Here is a 20,066-nt window from a genome sequence, read left to right as displayed (position 1 = left end):
GCAGTTTAATTACCTAGGTAACCTCATCTCCTTGGACGGTAAGATGGACGGAGAGATAAACAACAGGTTAGCAAAGGCTTATAGTGCCTTCGGAAAACTCCATAAAAGAGTTTGACGAAATAAACACCTGAAGAAAAGTACAAAGATCAGTGTTTACAGAGCCATAGTGCTGTCTACTCTTTTATGTGGATCGGAATCATGGGTCATCTACCTCCACCTGTGACTCCTAGAATGCTTCCATCAACACTGTCTCTGTACAATCCTAAACATCCACTGGTCAGATTATGTGACTAACACATCTGTTCTAGAACAGGCAGCAATCACAAGTATTGAGGCCATGTTGCTGAGAACACAGCTGTGTTGGGCAGGGCACGTCTCCAGGATGGAGGACCACCGCCTCCCTAAGATCATACTCTGTGGTGAACTTGCCACTGGCTGCTGCGAGAGAGGAGCCCCAAAGAGGAGATACAAGGACTCCCTGAAACAACATCTCAGCCTTGGCCATATTGATCAACATAACTGGTCTACTCTGGCCTCCAGTCAGGAGGTCTGGAGACACACTATCTATAATGCTGCTGCTTCTTTTGAGAATGCACACAGGATCACTCTCGAGGAGAAAAGACAACGCAGAAAGAATCATGTCTTGCTGATATCACCTAAGAAATCCTTCTGCTGTGCCTTTTGCACTGGACTTGTCTATCTCATATTGGCCTTTTTAGCCACCAATGTGCTTGTAGCAAATGTGGGTAGAGCCCTTCCCAAATCTTCATTCACGAAGCCTAGCCATGATGATGATGATGATGATGATGATGAAGATGAATTAGTATAGATGTAGTGAGAATAGAACAGAGATAGCCTGTGATTTTCACATATATTGCCAGTATTTTCCATCGTCTAATGCCAAGAAATTTCAGTGTGAATGGAGATGTCATCTTACGTACACACATATCCTAAAATAACTGTATATTTTTTTACTAGTGGAGTTACCTCTAAGACCTTATGATGCTTCTAAACCTTGATAATGATGAACTGAGAGACATTATTAGTACATCCCAGATCATGAATTTTACAAAGCTACCCATCAAGTAGCTTCTTTGCTATATAGCTTCAGATTTGAGAAGGGAGGAATTAACTGAATGATGTGATTAAAAACAGCTAATTAAAAGACTAAAACATGAAAAAAATCATTAAGAGCAATGATGTTGAAGAAAGTTTTATTTTCTCATAAATTTTCTTTACAGAGTATAGGAGGCAACAGTCAGCTGCTGTGGAGAAAAAAAAGAAATATGGAAAAAAATTAGATCGTAATGTTTTTTAAAGCCTTTGATGAATTTAATACCTCTGGAAATCAACTTTACTGTATCTGTAGATTCCTTCATCTAGCTTATCTTGTGATTGACAGTCATACTGTTAAAAAGATTTCATGACTCGTGCATGACTGAAAGCCAGCTGTCAGGAGAAAATAAAGCATAACTTTTGTTGAGTCACACAATAAAGAAAAAAATGTTTTTGTCTTCTTGCCATTTATTTCAGTCAGCAATACCAGTTAGTTCCCATTTAAAAAGAAAGAAAAAAATTGTGAAATCTGAAAGCACAATCAAAATGACATCCAGGCAAAGCCCCTGACTTCCTGGATGGACTTTCTTATAAGATTTATAATTCATAACAAACTAGAATGAAGATTAGAGGAATTAGGAAGCAAGAAAAAGTTCAAGTTGCTAAGCATTAAAATTATGTGGGTTACAGGGCCCAATGTTTGCACTTAATGGGGTATAGGTATGCACATCAACTTGAATCAACAGTGACTGAAAACTGATACCAGCTGTGGCTCTAATGTCAAGCGTCAGCTATACTTGTACTCTACAGCCAGGGCAAAGAAAAGGCAAGGAAGTGGTTGTCCTTCACTGACTATCAGGACAGGAGTGCCTTTGGATGCGTGCTCAATGCAGAGCCTATCAAAGAGTGCCCAGTGACTCTTCAATTAAAAATGTTCTTAGATCTTGCTCTTCTCCTTTTCAACTCTATCAGCTCCATGGGTAGAGGACTGTCAGTACATTTATCAGATGTAATGATCAGCGAAGGTAAAAGAGACCACAGAGTGGTTTGGGAGGGAAAAAACCTAGTCCTTAAAGTTTGAAACATTTATTATTTAACTTGATTAATATTATGTCAGTGTGAATGAGATTTTTAATGAAAATTAGCAGGATGTTTTTCTCTTTGCTGGGCTTACTTTCTGTTGCTGGATAACTTGGAAGACCTGTTTTGAATTTCATGTGAAAGTCACAGAATTACACATTAATCAGGTAGCTAGATTAAATAGGGCTTGAGTTATAGTACATTAATCTGTTCTGGCTAAATCTTGAATGGTGTGATTGATAAATTCAATTAAAAAAAAAGATTTATCCAGTTTGGGTAGTATGTCTTGATGTCTGTGAATCCACAGCAGTCAAGAAAATTGAAGGAATCTGTACCAGGAATCTGCTACGTAAAACAGGTACATATGGGTGGTTAAAGGGACATTTGCTCTTCTTCATTAATGGAGTGTCACAGGATTCAGGTCCCTCACTTTGACTTGAAAATAAGAGTAGATATTGGCATGAATTTTTGGATTACACCTGGGACATTGGTTTCAGACATTAGCTATCATCTTTATGTTCCTGTGTTCCTGTTTTAAGGAGTATCTTATATACAAGCACAGCAAGGAGTTAAACCCTCTTGTATTTGTACGTATGAACTCATAGATATACTGAAAAACTCTGTCTATAGTTCTTGTTTGTCCTCCTCTTTGCATACTTATTTATCTCAGTGCAAAAATGAGCACCACATGGATGCAAAGCAGGATAGACTTTTCACCAAGGTGAGGAAAAAAGACATATCTGAACTTAGTGGTCCTTTAATCTCAACTTCTTTTTTCAGAGTGTGGTTTTGTTTTTTTTATTTTTGGGAGGGATAAGAGAGGATGCAATTAGAGTCAGAGTTTAACATTTTCTCTGTGGCACTTTTAGAGTCACTGACTAGTTTCCTCCTTTCAGTTGGGAACAGCCAACTTGTATTTCAAAAAGATCTTTCATCTTTTTGATTCCAGTCCATTCTATCTTGATAATCTTACATCCTATATTTATAGGTATACTGAGTAGTAAATAAAGAGAACATACTGTGATTTTGTACTATAAACAAGAAACGAAAAATAAAGGAGAAAAGTGAAGGGTGGATAGGTCCACGATTTTTTTCAGAAAACTTTAGATTTCATTTGTAAGGGGAAAAATATCCAGCCAAAACCAAGTTTTATGGAAGCAGTGTGTTCACAGATAGCAGAATTTATGCAGTGAAAGTTCAGAAATGCATAATAAATAGGTTGTTCTGAGTTTTCAGTCCTCTTCCTTCATATAGGAAAGACCTGGACACTTCTTATTTATAGACTTTAAAGAAGAATATAAATCTCTGAAAAATGGAGTTGTGAAAGAAGGGGATGGAAAACCAGTCCCAAAAATGCATTCATGAACACAAAAAAAAGTTAAAAATGAGTTTGTAATTTATTGCAGCTCAGAGGCAGCAATAACTAATACACTGGAAATTCACCCATTTTATGCATCTATTTTGCTTGCTTTACTACTCTGCTGTTCATAAAAAGAGCATTTATTTCAGCAACTGTCATGCCACTTGGCATTTATGTGATCTCTGAGCTATGTGTGAAAATGCACTTTTTTTCCAGTTTCAATTTTTATTGAAAAGTTATTTATTTTACAAATTGGTATCAAGGTGATTTGTTCTCCTGTCTAACTAGTTTTACTATTCTGCCTTTATTACGTTCATTCTTATCACTTGGGAATCAGAACCATAAATCATTTGGTTTTGTTTTTCACAGCCTGGGTCCTACTATTGGAATTGCATTCCATCCTCAGCATGCTGCTGTCTTAAGTCCACCTCCTCCTCTCCCAGTTATTAACTGGGAGATTAGAAACTATATTTTTTAATTTTTATACATTTTCCTACTCTTATGCTGCACGTATGAAGCACTTAGGGTTATCCACTGCATTTTGCTCTCAGATGAGTCTTTTGACAATTTACTCCATTGTTTCTCTTTGCTGTTGTTATTACCTCTGTCCTGCTTACTGCAGACCTCCATTCCAGTGTCAGAGCTGCTCTGTGGCTGGCACTGCTCACTTCTACCTTGGGAACCTCACCTGTCCTGTACAAGTTCCAGCAACAAATGTGGGATGAGAGACATCAGACACATGAAAGAACTAGACAGGGAAATGCAAGGTAATCTCTTCCTGATGAAGCACTCTCTGAGCTAAGGCTCCTGATGGCTGTTCCAGCTGTTGCAGAGAGGTGCTATGGTCCATATCTCTGATTTGTAATATCATAGTTTCAGAGGTTCCCCAGTAATCACCTAGAGGGAGTGAAGATTATTAGATGAACTCCTGAGATTATCTGTAGTTTCCAGGAGACATTTTGTTCCTAGTTTCACCTCCAAAGATGCCAACTGAAACAGAGCTAGAAGATAATTAACTGCAGCAAACATTTAGAATTTAAAACGAGAATCAATTTAAAAGAACGGGAATTAATTTAAAAGAGATAGTTTGAAAATGTGTAGTTGAAGTTTTCTTTTAGCAAACTTGGCTTTCTAACAAAAAAACTCCCCTATATTTACTCAACTATTAAACAAACCTGCAGGTCACCTCATTTCTCTGCTCTTTTATTGTGGCTGCAGATTAAGTGACCTTGCTTCTTTAAGAAGATTGGCATAAAATGGAGGCTGTTTATTTCTAATTGCAAGCTTTGTGTGTGACAAGGCCATATTACTACTTCTTGGTCTAAAACTGATCATAGAATAAATGTCTGCTCAATGGCTGTTGATGGGAAAATCTCATCTGTTGCCTTGGCAGTTTCAGTATTTAGGAGCCGAGAACCCAGATGTGAGCTTGCATTGTGCTTGTTTATGACTAACACAATCTGCAGGGCTGCTCAGTCCTGTAAAATATTCAAGACTTTTCCCTTCCTCTAGATAATTTAGCTGCAGTGTCTTTCCTGGGCTACACATTTTGTCCTGACACTGTGTGGAATGTATAGGGAAAGGGTAAAGGTGGAATGAAACCTAATTTTGTGGAAATGAGTCAGAATTGCTATCTTCTGAGCATCAATTGCGAAACATAGAGGGTTGGCTGCCTCAGTGAGGAGAACCCACCTGTGCCGCAGGTATTTTTACCACTGCGCTCCTATTCCCATGGAAAAACCTTTTGAATTCACTTGTACTGTGTCAGATATCTGCAAGCCAAACAACAACTGCATTACTTTCTGTGCTATAAGGACAGCCTGGTTGCTGGCCCATAAAATAATAATGGGAGAGCTACAACAAATCCTCCAAGAGATCTGCTCATTTGAGAAACATCCATAAAAACTGTGTTTCTATTTACATGCAGAAGACCCTCTGATCCTGAAGGAGATCCCAAGCATAGGTATGAATCTCATATAATCAGTCACATTTGCTTTACAGGTAATGTCATTTTTGGTGCATCTGCTCTCAGACATACCACTGCAAATAGTGCTGCCAATTAATAGTTCTCCTTTGCCTCAAAATTTAGAGGAAAAAACAGAGTGCTGCTGACAAAAAACATAAAAACGCAGACTTTGCTAGCCAGCTCTGAACATTGCTTTATTAAGCCTGGTATTCCGCATCCAAGAGCAACTAATGCGTCATGCTTCAGAGGAAAGGCAAACCCCACAATTTGTGCAAAGCCATAAAATAGAAGTATTCCTTGCCGAGCCTGAAGCCATAAGCTTATTCCCTGAAGCATAAGATTTGATTATATGTTTGTTTCTTGGGGAGAAGGGCTGTGAGTATTTAAGCTTTTCAGGCTGGAGATCATGCATTAGATTAACCTGGAGGACTCTGAGGCCCATGTAAAACAGATTGTGGAATTCCCTTGGCAGAAATGAGCTAAGCAGCCATTACTAACATGCTGTCATACTGTTAACTGGAGCCGAATGACAAATTCATAGGAAATTTTGCTTCTATTTCTGCTTTTAAGTGATCAGTGAGAAGCTTGTGATTTCTTCCGGGTGTAAGTAGCAACCTTATTTCCCACACGGTTTCTAAGTTTGTGCTGTGTTTGCAAACATTATAATCTGGTATGAGTAGTAGCTGGGACTGAAGAGCTGGATCATTATGCTTGTTCGCCTCTCTAATTGTGGACTGCCTGCAAGGCCTGGGAAGCAACTATTTTGGCTCTGTTCACTCTTTTCTACCTACCTCCAAATCATCTTTCCTTTTTCCATTCTAGGCAGAACAAAGTAATTTTGTTTTTGCTTAGGTCTTTTAATTTTTTTAATTGCTTTTATCTGTTTGTTTGCTCTGAAGCTATGTAATATTTGCCAAGGAAACCAATGCAGACAGTACCTATGGCTCCAGTCACACATAGGTTGGGGCTGGTCCAAGTTTTGTGAGGAAGATTGATCTAGAGTAGGCAGGTGGAAAAGAAAAAAAAGAAAAAAAGTTGTGATTTGAACTGTTATCCTGCGGCTTGTGAACAACCTCACAAAAGTCGAAGAAACTGCAAAAAGATTTGGGTTTGCACCAAAGATGAGTTCAGATATTGCCTGGCTCAGGAGCAGGAAGAACATAGAGGCCTTTTAAAATGCTCATTGCACCACCCTTCCTTTATGGCCTGAAGGACTAATAGACTACTACATGGTGCACGTTCTTCAGTCATCCTGCAGTATCCAGCTGGAATTATTTTTGGACTATCAGTAGCCAGGTACACTTACATTCAGCCTAGACTCACAAACTGCTACTCTTGCCTATGAAACCTGAGAATAAGGAGTTGAGTACCCTTGTGGCAGCATTAATCTGATTCATTCACTCTTCAGTGCTTCAGAGAGTCAAAAAATCAAAGTTCAACCCAAAGTTTTGGTATGAGCAAAAGGTTCTTTCCCACCTGCTCTAGTTTTGGACAGAAAATGCCTTTATACAGTTCTTTGACTTGTGAAGTTCTTTGACTTGACTGGGAGGTCCTGCAGTATTTCCTTCAAAAGTGGTAAAGTTCTTTTAGCTTCCAGTGGGAGCTAAGGGCAGTTCCTGATGCCTCCCAGCATAACATTTCATAACAACTCTTATTTTGCTCCCCCTGTTTCGGCAATCACGTTTTTGTGACTGAAGACTAAAGAACTGACAGCAACAGTTGACACTTGCATGTCAGCGAAGTTTCAGCTCTGCCAGTACAGAGTAGCTTTGTTGTCTTCTGGGTGTAGTTTAGGCTTAATTTTGACCTACAGCAAGAACATGGAGACTATGAGTACCATCCATTGCTTAGATTGGATGCAGGTCCAGGCATTGCCTTCAAACCACCTAGACCCTGCTGTTTACTCCCAGCTGCACAAGGTGGGTTGCTGACTTCATGGGACTGAGGTGGTGGGGTAGGACTGAGGAACATCTCTTCCTAGAGATGTGTTCTCAGGGCCCTGCTTAAAGCAATGGTAGGTGAACCTCGCTTGTTGCCTTCACTTGCCATCTTGTTTTTCTCTGATGGTTATTGGATTGTTGATGGAGTCTGTCACGATCACCCGACCCACTCTGCTCACCTCACTCAGGTACAGTGTTTTGGTCAGGGAACTCACATGCTTAGGATGTCCATTATGGATTACTCCTGTAGTCTGGACCCATAATAGCCCTGAACAACTTAGAAAGAAACCCATTTTTCAGAATCACTTGCAAAATGTGATCAATATTTCTGGTTTCAAGGGTATTGCATATTGACAGAAAATAGTAAGTGAAAAGTATTATTTTCAAGTTACAAATGGTGATATTTCCTGTCTTCTATTTACTCCAATTTTTTTAATCACATAACTGACTTTTTCATCAACCAGTTGTTTATATTCTTGCAAACACTGAAAGAACTTATGAATGTATTGATTTGGATGAGAGATCACATACAAAACAGCGTAAGGAAATGCAGCTAATAAAAAGTTATTCTGCAGAAAATAATTTTTCCCTCTTTGGAGCAGTGAAATTTACTATCAAAAATATCCATAAAAAGTCAAATTCTGATAAAAAGCCAAATTGTTTACAGGTGAGTCCTGCTGTCCAGAAGCATATCATCTTCCATTTCATAAGACCTAAAACCTCCATTCTGGTGGTAAGTGTGAACTTATATTAAGTTATAAGATGCAGAATAGTCCCTTCATTTCTATTTTCAGGCATTACTCCCTGCTGAAGACTGTCATCTGTATTATTTATTTTCTTGGTTTCAGATGTCTTGCCTTCCAAATTTATGTTCTTTTAGGAGTAAAGATAAAAACTGATTTATGTAAAAATATTTTGATGTTAATATAAAACATAATTCAGACCAAAAAAAGCCTGCTATTACACTGTAGTACTAGCAGCCCAAATACCCTAGAAGGCAGAATGCAAAAGGGTTCTGTAACCTGACTGAGAGGTGGTGCTGTTCTTGCTGCTCTGAAGTTCTTAAAAATTGCCTAATCTTTAAGGTTTTAGGGGGCTATAATATCAACAGCACTGTTACAAAACATTTTCAGGCTTCCAGAACAGTTGAATTCAGTTTCCAAACATGGAAGATTTTAATTTCCTTGGAGCCAGGATGGGAGCAAGGTGGTGGTCTCCTCACAAGATGACATTTTCCTACCATTCTGCAGTAAGATTGTTTGCAATATAAAAATGCAAAAACTTGTTAATATTTGCCAGTGCAGCTGGACCCCCAAAACTTTATTTAAGATAGTAAGAATAACAGAGGAGTATCAGATTACAAATGCCATCTTCTAGTTCACTGTTTTGGTCTCGTCCTCTTCTTCTTCTCCACCCAGTCAGCAAAATGCACCTTAGACACTCAACTGGGATCACATTTTCAAGGTGTCTCTTAAAGCTTTGGTTTTTTAACTTAAAGGTTTTAATCCTGAATTCCTCTTCTTCTTGTTCCTTGATGGAGCTGTTCTCTCTTTACTCACACTGCAATCTGTACCAAATTCAAGCCAACAAATCAAGCTAGCAGTTTGACAGAAGTGACATGAATGGGTTTTTTACAAGCAGTATTCTTGGAATTCAGGTGTGTCTTTCACAGTGTTTGGTACTGTGTTCCCTGAAATTATGGTATTGTTTCAATTTGAGAAGAAAAAGAATCAATGCTGGCATTGCCATAACTTATTCTTTCCAGGGTTTCTGTGTTATGAAACATGTATAATGAAATGCATGTTGAATATATAACACATTAAAATATAGGAGAATACAACTTTAACACAGACTTCCTGTACTGGCAGTAAATAATTTCTAATATATAATGCAAACTCTTATTCTCATGATGTTTTTGTCTTGGGGGATACTAGACAGCTACAGAGTAACACTGAGCCTTGCAGTCAGTATACCTGTTAACCACTTAGTAATAAAATACATTGGGGTAGTTCATGCATTAATTTATTCATTGATCAAAATAATGTTTAGGGTAAAGGACCTCTGCTCACAGGAAGCCATTTGGATTTGCATGAGTTTGGGAACATCTACAATTTGCACCGTAGATGAAAATTTTGTGCTACCCCGGTATGCAGAAACTGGATTCTTTCTTTGAGTTGGGCTGAGGATCAGAAAATTTCTCACATGAGAATTCTCAGACAAGGAGATTGCTTTTTTTGTTTAATTTTAGCCTTCTCAGTTCTCAAATTAAGTTCATAGTGCCAGCATAGCTGAAAGGGAGACACTGATGGCAGAAACACTTTAGGACAGCATTGCTGCTCAAAAACTTCATCTTGGAAAACTATAGCCTCCCAAGTACTCATTCATCTTTCCTCAGTTTATTGTGTTTTCCATCATAACTGCTGAATTTTAGATGGAGAATGTACTTCTTACTATCAAAGCTGATTTCTCTCTCTGAGGAGCTGGCTTCTCTTTGTGCATTACTGTACTTTAGCACATAAACATGAATTGTCAAAATCTCCCTTTAATTTGTGGAATTGTACTTTGGAAACTGAAGCAGCAGAGCCCAGTAAGCATTTTCAAAAGCTACAGTATTAGTGTACTGATGTCTCTGACCTGAGTAGCTCGTCACTAGCTGGGATCTTGCCAGCTTGTTCTCCTTGAGAAACTGATAACACAAGCCAAACATTTTTCTTGGTGCTGATGATGTACAATGGGTTTACATAAAAGGCCTTGCTTCTCCCAAGGGAGGAGAAAAACAGTAGAAGGCTCCCCTACTCACAATTCCCAAGCCTTTTTCCAGCTATCTTACTCCACAAAGGAGTAAACATAGTTGCTCCTAATTGTACCTAAAGGTGCCAAATATTTTCCAAAGCTTTTTCAAGATCGGAGGTTGCCTTCAGATGAGAACCAAGGTTGAAGGCAGCCTTCAGAGGCTTCCCAATCAGAAACCCACCAGGGGCTGGGCAGGAAAAGGATCTGCCCAGACATGCAAACAGAGAGCAGCTTTCTCACCTGAGGCTTTCCAAACAGCCTCATCCCATCGCTGGGTATCTTTAACAAAAAAACCCTGTGCAGAAGGGGACTGATAACTAAACTTAAAGAAGGATTAGGTATTTTATTTCTTGGTTTCAGATAAGAAAAAGTAAATGTTAATTACTATAATTTTGGGGTTTTGGTTAACGGGCCTTAAGAGGGGATTAAATAACACAATTTAGAATACTTCATAGAAGACAGATAATGAAGTTTTTTTTCCTAGCAATGCTTTTTTAAAAATAGATATTTTACTTGCAGAGGACCTTCACTTCTTCACTTATTACTTGTCAAAGTTGACATTTTTTAAAATAGATATTTATGAACCAGATGCTTATTTATCTTGAGTAATATGTTATGGCATCAAATTTCAGGAAAGCATAATGCGTATATTCCTTCCTACTGTTATGAAGGATTGTACTGGGTAGTTATGGCTAAGCATAATTGAGCATATGACTCAAGAATTTTCCTAAATGGGCATATACAAAGAACCACATTTATGAAATTTGATGATTTAGAGTTCATGTACAAAATTAATTGTCATATTAATGTCATATTATTAGCTGAAATTAACCTCATGATACCTTATAAATTTATTTTGATTTATTATATTGAAAAAGATTCTGGGCAGAACTTAAAATAACAACCACATTGCAATCTATGCTGAAGAAATATGTAAAAGGCAATCTTGATTATTTTCTGTGCCTGTGTTAAATATTACATTTTAAATAGCATCAAACTACCAGCATTACCCACGGCAGATTTAGTGACCAGAGCATGTGCTTCATGTTGATCATCAACTCTCCTTTCAACAATCTGATTTAAGACTTGAGACAATCTTGATCTTTCCTGATTCTATTCATGGAGTCCTTGTACTACCCATCAACACTGACACATGAAATCCTCCTAGATCTGGAAGTACCTATTCCATTTTCCTCTCTGAGTTTATAGTCAAGAAATGAAATTGGTGGTCTCCATAGTACCAAGTGAATACAAGGTAGACTTAAATCTGACTTGGGAACATTTTACACTTATTTTGCAGTTGCTCAAAATGTCTAGAGAAAATCTAAGACAATGACTAAGCAGGATTGTGTTTTTCCTGGTAGGAATAAATTACAGAAACATTTTTTCTTAATTCACACTTATGTATTAAAATGTTTGTAAAACAGATCACCCGCAGAAATGAGGGGATGAATATTATTAGTATCTGTATGAGTCATATACAAGTAATAGAACAGAACTTCATTTTTCCCAAGTAAATATTGCCGCCACCTTCTTTTACAGTAACAAGTAGTTAAGACTGTTAGGCCAACCTCCAAAACCCTCTCCAGAAATGGAGAGTGTTGGCAGTTCTTGTGACTCATGCTATTTGTTATTCTGTGCAACAATCTAAGCAGCTTCCTGCTCCCTCTGCCTCATATATATAGAGTCTGATTCAAAGGCCTGAAAGACAGAATCAAGGGGGAAAGGCAGAGGGAGTCAGTAGAGTATCTAGGAATCAAAACCTAGAAAGACCAAAGAACCAATTTTCAAGCATGACATTTCATTTTTTCCCCTGTTGTACAATGATGTGCAAGAGAAGAGCCAAGAGGTGAAATAAAGACGCATGTGTGAGTTACAGAACACCGGTGTGTATGACTTGGGTCTGAAGTAGGTATGGTGAGATTTATTAGATACAGTAAGGCTTAGGACAGCTAGTTTTATGTCCTTGTCTTGATCATTGTGAACTAGCATTTTACCTTTTTTTCACCTGCAACTAGTCAGAAGTTTAGAAACTGAGAACTTTCTTTCAATAAACAGTTCATTAAACATTCTAATAAACTAAATAAATGACAAAAAAATTACAATTTATATTAGAAATCATACTTTAAAATTCTACATCAGCTCTAATCCTGAGGTCTAGCCATCACAATTCCTGTATCTGACTGGTTGTTTTAAACTTTTTGATCAAATGATAAATCATATTGATATGAAAGAGACATCATACTTTAGAGAAAACAAATCTGAGTAACATCATACTGACAGACTCTTTACAGATTGAATTGTCAGGATTGAATTCTCAGACATAAGGAGAATGATTATGATATTAGCTCGCACTACTATTCAGGATAACCCAATCATAATAGGGACAATACTTATGGTACATTAAAGGAAATCTGTGTGCTTGAAGAGGAGAAACCCCATTAATAGCAGGAAATTTCATTTATGCCATGCATAAGCAGAGTATGTCACAGAGAATAATTTTACGTATCATAAACGACTGTTTCTTAGAAGAGTTATTTCAAAAAAGCTACAACAGAAAAGCTAATTAGTCCTGATGAAGTCATGAATGACAGGTAGAAAAAAGTTCAAGGCATAATCACAAAAAATTTTCTCTAACATTAGTATAAAAATACACTAAAATTTACAGCCTTATTGGAAAAGAAAAATGTATGTGATTTGATTAAAAGGGATTGAATAAAAGTGTGCAAAAGCATGACATTCTTTTAGGTGACATGAAGATTTCAGATATCACAGTGGAAGCATTGGATAAATACATATTGCTTAACAAAAGAAAAGATTCTGAAAGAACCATGTAAAATCAAAATGATAAGCAAAATTCTATCATCATTAACCACATAGTCTGTTAGAATTAAAAGTCACACTTAAGAAATAAAAGGAAGACTTGTCCAAATGAGAAACTTTGAAAGGAGCATACATACTCTCTAGTTGAACATAAGGCCATAATAGAGGAGGCCAAAAATTATTTTGACAAAGAACTTACTTAAAACATTAACAAATACTAAAAGTTCCTCAGAAACAACAAATGCTTGTACTGTGGATTCCTTGTTGAGATATAAAGAAATAAGGTCATAGCAAAAAATCATAGAATCATGGAATGTTCAGAGTTGGAAGGGACCTTAAAGATCATCAAGTCCCAACCCTACCGCTATGGGCAGGAACATCTCCCACTGGACTATGTTGCTCAAGGCCTTATCCAACCTGTTTTTGAACACTGCCAGAGCTGGGGCACCCACAGACTCCCAGGGCAACCTGTTCCAATATCTCACCACCCTCACAGTAAAGAATATCTCCAGCATTGCCAGCTGGTTGAGGGAGGTGATTGTCTCTCTCTACTTTGCACTGGTGCAGCCCCACTTTGAATGTTGTGTTTTGGTCTCCGCAACGTAAGAAGGACACTAGGCTATTAGAGAGCACCCGAAGGAGGGAATGGAGATGGTGAAGGGCCTTGAGGGGAAGCTGTATGAGGAGCGCCTGAGGGCACTTGGACTGTTCAGCCTGGAGAAGAGGAGACTGAGGGGAAACCTCACTGCAGTTACAACTTCCTTGTGAGGGGAGGTTTAGGTTGGATATTAGGAAAAGGTTCTTCATTCAGAGTGTGGTTGGGCACTGAAACAGGCTCCCCAGGGAAGTGGTCACAGCACCAAGCCCGATAGATTTCAAGAAGCATTTGGATGATGCTCTCAGGCACATGGTATAACTCTTGGAGATGGTCCTGTGCAGGGCCAGGAGCTGGACTTGATCCTTGTGGGTCCCTTCCAAATCAGCATATTCTGTGATTCTGTCTTACCACTACATTTCCAGAAGAAGATTTCTACTTTGGCTTCCCTGTAGGCCTCCTTCAGATACTGGAAGGTTGCTATGAGGTCTCCATGCAACCTTCTCTTTTCCAGGCTGAACAGCCCCAACTTCAGCCTGGCTGCTTGTGTTGGGGGCACCAAAACTGCACACAGCACTCTAGGTGGGGTCTCACAAGAGCAGAGTAGAGGGGCAGAATCACCTCCTTCTAACTGATGGCCACACTCCTTTTAATGCAGCCCAGGATTCCATTGACTCTCTGGGCTGCGACCAGAGAGAATCAAAAACACACAGAAAAATTATATAATTAATATAATTTCCCTAAAGATGTCACTTATCCATGAATCTTAGCAATATTTGAGGTAAGGAATTAATTAAAGGATAGGCATCTACGAGATCTGGATTGAAAATTATCTTTTCACTCACTGAAGACTTAAGGAAATGGAACTGTAAATAGAGACTGTTCACTTCTAGATTAAAAATTGCATAATGAGCATATATATACTGTGGTCCAGAAAAGATTAAGCAAAGCTTGGAAAATTTGATCGGAAACATGGAGCAAGGAAAACCAAAACAGACTAAAATTTTTTGACTTTGAAAACTCTAAAGTAACTAATTGCATGGAGAAAGTGGATGTATTCAGAAGATGGCATTGTATGAAAATATAAGTAGGGTTGTCAGAAACAAGATGAAAAGGAGTGGTTTTCCACATAAAACATCATTAAGCAGATGAACCTAAAGGTTTTGATACTGAAAATAGACTTCAGCACAGTAAAGAACAAAACAAATTCACAAAGAGCAATCCAGCAGGAGTCATAAAAATAGGTGGCTAGATTGCATCCAGATTGAATCTTTGGATCTGAAACCATACTGTGCTGAATGGTGGGTTGACATAACAGGGAATTTCCAGTGGATGGTCGTCTAATACTTCCACCTTTTGATAAACTTATGTCATAGGTCAACGATGTTTATATTGGCCATATATGGCTATTTTTATGGTTTTAGCTTCATGTTTCCTAGTGGATATTTTTTGCCTAGTCAGGTCGTATAATGGAAGGAACATATTTTAGAAATCACTTTCATGACATTATGAATAATTGTGATATTTCTATCTACAATAATTCTATTAATATTACTAATGGAACATTTATCAAAGGTGCCTTTTCAGTTTTGATCCAGTTTCTATAATTTTTAATGTGAATTTCTATTTGACCTCAGGTCAAGGTCTTCTTTAATTGTTTACATTTAATGTGGGGACTCTTCATCAATGTAATTTTTTCTCCTAGTCACTGCTAACTCAATTTCATCTCACAAAACGAATTTATGGCATTTAGATTATATCAAATGGTAGTAGAGTGTGAAATCTAAGCAAGTATATCTCATGACATTTCTATCCTTCTTTTACCTTCTGTTGTTTTAACGAACCACTTTAGAAAGTTCAGATGTCTGTTTTATCTTTTTTTTTAATCTTTCTGTATTAAAATTGACCTTCTAACACTGCTTTCTCCTTTACAAGAATTCTTAGCTGAGCATTCATGATAGGTAATTGGTTTGGAATTTTTATTTTTCCACTTTCAAATTGTATAATCTGAATTTAGAAGGGATTCAAAGGGCATGGTGTGGCCTTTACAGCATTCTTAGCTGTGGATCTAGGTTAGGTACAAATTATTCTATTCAAATCCCAGTTTTTGCATAGGCTATTGTATGAGGTAGATTTATGTTCCCAAGTACTTTGTAGGAAACAGAACCTAAATTTCATGCTAAACTTTCTGTTAAGCAGGACTTAAGCAAAAGGATCATTTGCCACTAGCTTGAATGTAAAATGATAAAAAATACAAAATAGCTAATTACAGAATAAAATAATTTAAAACCCAATTTGAATCATAACAACATGCATTTGAACAATTTATGGTAGTGAACATTGAATTGCATCATTTGAACTTCATACCATAGCACCTGGGGTTGGTTTGCATTTCTTGCTTGAAAAGTTAGGTTTGTAAACTTTGAAATACATCAGACTTGAGCAAGGGCAAGAAAGAAGCTGCCATTTCAAAGAGGGGAGCAAGGAAAGATCTTTGTGAGATGAATTGCCTGGATCTGTTAATCTGGATTTTACAAATGTTCCCTGCTGTTCAGACCAAGGAAAAAATCCCAAGGATTTTTTGGTCACCTTGGCCACAGCTTTCTTCCTAATAATTAATTTATGTGTCTCATACTTCACACACAGGCTTTTATGCCTCCTGTTTTAGGTCCTATGTGAGTTTAGTGGCCTATCTTGGAATTACAGATTTTATAAGGTATTGACAGCCAAAGCTCAGATTTGATATGCAGAAGTCTTTGTATGGATCTCATTTTTTATCAGAATGACCTAATGGAGGAAATACAGCAAAGTATGTATGCAGAAGATATTGTACATAGGATCTCATCTAAGAGGAGAAACTGCCATTTTCTACCCAGAGATGTGTCTGCTGAGAGTCCCTCTGGAATCTGACAAACATCAGAGAAAAGTTTGCTCTGCAACTCCAAGTCTCTTAAACCAGACTGAAGCCTTCAGAAAAGTGTTGCAGGCAGTGAACACATTTGATGAGCCAGACAATTGTTACCCTTTTGTTTAATGCTGGTAAATGTAGGAGTGTCCTTCAGCATCTAAACAAGCTTATTTCTCTCCAAATAGGTTAACTTCATCTTTCCAGTTAAAGTACCTTGTCTATGATGATGTATTTAAGATTTGCTAGAATTAACTACAATCGTAAAAAGTTTTTCATCCTTTTATGAGTAAAAGTCACAGTCAAAATGTACTTTTGTGTTTACCAAATGTGAGACACGGACTTTGAGGAGTGTAAGTAAAAAGATTCAAAAAAGAAGCAGTAATCTGCCTGCTCCCTGATAAAAGGTGAATTAGAAATACAGTATTCCTGCAACATAGGCAACTATAAAGCCTGCAATTCAGCATTGTAACTTGCTCATTTAAGTGAGTTCATATATTTATGGAATGTATGAATTAATCTGTTTTACAGAAGAAAAATTTTTGAAGTGTTGATGTGGAAGAACTTGGACAAAAAAAAAATAAAATTTTTGGGACCTGCCTATAGGCTACAGAAGGACACTTTTGCTACATTTTCTGAGATGCAAATTTAAGTCTCAGAACAACAGGCTGAATTTCAATGTTATGCTTTTGAACATTTCCTAAATTTTTGACAATAATCATTCACATGGAAGTGTGCAGTACCTTAACTGATTGATTATTTTGTCAATGAAATTAGTACACTATACCTTTAAAAGAAAACTAGATATGAGGCTGCCTTCAGACCTCAGTTTAGAAACTGAAGTGTGAATGGAAAGTTTGTAAATATACATAAGAATCTGAGAGAAGAAATGGTTAGAGTTGGACATCAAACTAGGTAACACCAGATTTCCTAGGCCAGGGTGTTAGGATGGATATTTGCATATTAAATTCTCAATTTTCAGCTCTACCATAGTGTGCTTTTCAGCAGCAGTCAGTACTTGAGCAATAGCCTTTGCAGTTATATGGAATTAGCGGTGATTAAAATAAGTTAAAATTTAATGATAAAACTCCACGGCATTGCATCATTTGATATAAAATATTGCAAATCAAAAAAAAGTAAACAAAAGCCATAATAAGTGTAAAGATATGAGATAGGATTCAGAAAGTGCGCTTTATAAAGTCCCAAACTTGGAAGGAACAGAGATAGAACTGATAAATATTTTTTCATTTATCTTAGCTTGCAACTGAGAGGCCACTCCACATATTGAGCACTGTTTGCCCAGATTTACTGTGCCTTCTGTACTGTGTGACACATTTACTCAGTGGCTGCTACTAAAGGTTAATGGCTTGGTCACAATCTTCTTATTAAATATGGTACGAACACTAACTTGTTATTCATGGGTCATGAGAGAGTCTCAGGGTCATCTTTTTACAGCCTTCTAAATATTGTCTTTAAATTTATGTCTGTTATGTTGCAGGTATCCAGCTCCAGCTTCACCAAACTGTAGAGACCGTGAATAAAAAGGAAATTCCACCCTTTGTAAAAAAATTGGCCCTCGATCAACAGCCACAAATAAATTGAAAGTAGTCTGAAGGTATCAGAGTTTGGGGAATGTCTCTTGACCTTCCTGCAATATTTCTTCTTTAGTATCACAAGGCAATTACCTTGTCACGGTCATACCTGTTGACCCTAATTCTTCTTCCTATACAATTATTAACATTGGCTAATACAAGCCATTCTCTGAGCTCACACAGTGGTCTGTCAATCAAAATGCAAACTGAAATTCAGGAACAACTACAAAATGCATGTCTGGACACAAACGGTTTATCAGACTGTAAGACACAGGCTTCATAATGTTTCTTGGCACAAGCAGAGGCAAAGAAGCCTTTTCAGGCTATATGCACTGTTTGGGACATAGATGTGCCAATAGGCTGCACAGAGCAGCCACCACCATTCAGGAGAAGAGATCCTGTGATGAAAATCCACAGATTCTGTCCACATAGTCATCAAATTCTCCTGGTTTTTTTCTGCAAGACCTCTGACTCATTTCCACTGCCTTTCTTCGATTTCTCCTAGATCCTTTCATGTGCTCTTCATGTTTAATCCTGCAAAAATGAACCCATGCCAGCTGGCTGCTGCTTCTTGAAAGACATTTTCGATTGCCTGTCCCTCAGTGTGACACTCACAGTGGTCTTCAGTCCCCCTGCTAGCTTCCAAAAAATGTGCAAAGTCCTGGACATTTGCAATCTCTGCCTTAATTTGATTTTGATCAAAACTTTCTTGGAGTTTCAGAAGTTATGAGGAGTCCTTGATAAAGAAGATGGTGTTGTGTCTTCTTGCCTCATGGGCATCCTGATTTCCAAGTGTTCTGGCAGAGCTCTTTTTACAGCTCCATTCTCCAATTAATGGTTTTATGCAGGAATTGATACAAGAGAGTAAGGAGAGTTTAATTTGAGAAGTAAAGAGGATTCAGAGTAGTATGATGAATGCAGATGCTTTGATAAAACCAAGAGGTCTTCCTAGCCATGACTCCCTAAGAATGCACAAATGACTTCAGGTTTCTGAGGAGAAATTTAATCTTTTATTAGATCAATACATACAACTGGCAAAAGCCAAGCTGTTTGGGGCATACTTTTATGGGTCTGAACTGTAAGCACTAGTCTTGATAATTGAATACAGGCTGGGAATGACTACTTCTAATTTAATTGACACTACCCATTTAAATCAATGAGAATTTTACTTCCTTAGTGAAGTGGGGAAGAAGGAACTGTTTGATTTTCCTGCATTATAGGATATTCTGAACAGTGTCAGAATTTACTGGAGCAGAAGACAATAGTCTTGTTTGCTGCAAAGCTTGTAATTTTTCCAACTATATCAATGAGTCTAACAAACTCTACAAATCCTAGTTTTATGTACTATTGCAATACAATGAAGGATGTAACCAAAACATATTCACAGGTTAGCAGGGACATTTCTCCAGTCAGTCACACTCCTTGAAATTAATGTTAATGACACTCAGCACTTGCATCTCACTGCTTTTTTCCAAAATAATTTAATTAGACAATATTTGTAGAAATAGTTGGTGAGGTACTTGAACTCAAGAGGAAAGAGTTGTGGGTTTAGGTGGAATATGAAACTAAAAAGCCACTGCAGCTTTGCAAAGGAACAGTTGAAACAATAGACTGTCAATATGCTCTGGATATTCCATCCACAGCATTTGAGTATGTTTAGCTACCTGAGATAACATAGGTCACCTACGTCAGCCAAGGTAGTAGTTGTAGGATCCTGTTTCAAGGCTACAGTAGACTGCAGAAAAATAGTGAGGATATGGATCTATAGTTAATGTTATGATACACTGTTCAGTCCAGACAGAAGAAACAGACTCCCTACTGAGTCATAGCTGGCAGCAATTACAGTTTCCTGCACACATAGACAATATTTTTATATTCCTCCTGGGTGATCTGATCCTGCTTCCATGTCTTGTACACTTACTTTTAATGTTTCACTATAGTCAGGAGATCCTTGCT

The 20,066-nt window shown here is 37.6% G+C and overlaps 1 long non-coding RNA gene across 1 annotated transcript; it reads right to left on the bottom strand.

Annotated features, from left to right (window-relative positions):
* Positions 1-4,379: 4,379 nt before the first annotated feature.
* LOC113968349 lies at positions 4,380-20,054 on the bottom strand. Its single transcript, XR_003534483.1, has 3 exons — positions 20,032-20,054; positions 6,401-6,458; positions 4,380-4,393 (listed from the first exon to the last, which is right to left on the bottom strand). It is a non-coding gene; the product is annotated as an uncharacterized LOC113968349 (long non-coding RNA).
* Positions 20,055-20,066: the final 12 nt, after the last annotated feature.

Source organism: Neopelma chrysocephalum, unplaced genomic scaffold, assembly GCF_003984885.1.
Source record: "Neopelma chrysocephalum unplaced genomic scaffold, ASM398488v2 Primary Assembly neopelma1_67, whole genome shotgun sequence".
In the NCBI taxonomy this organism is placed as follows: domain Eukaryota; kingdom Metazoa; phylum Chordata; class Aves; order Passeriformes; family Pipridae; genus Neopelma; species Neopelma chrysocephalum.
The sequence above is the reverse complement of the archived record's forward strand: the minus strand, read 5'-3'. Positions and strand labels throughout refer to the sequence as shown.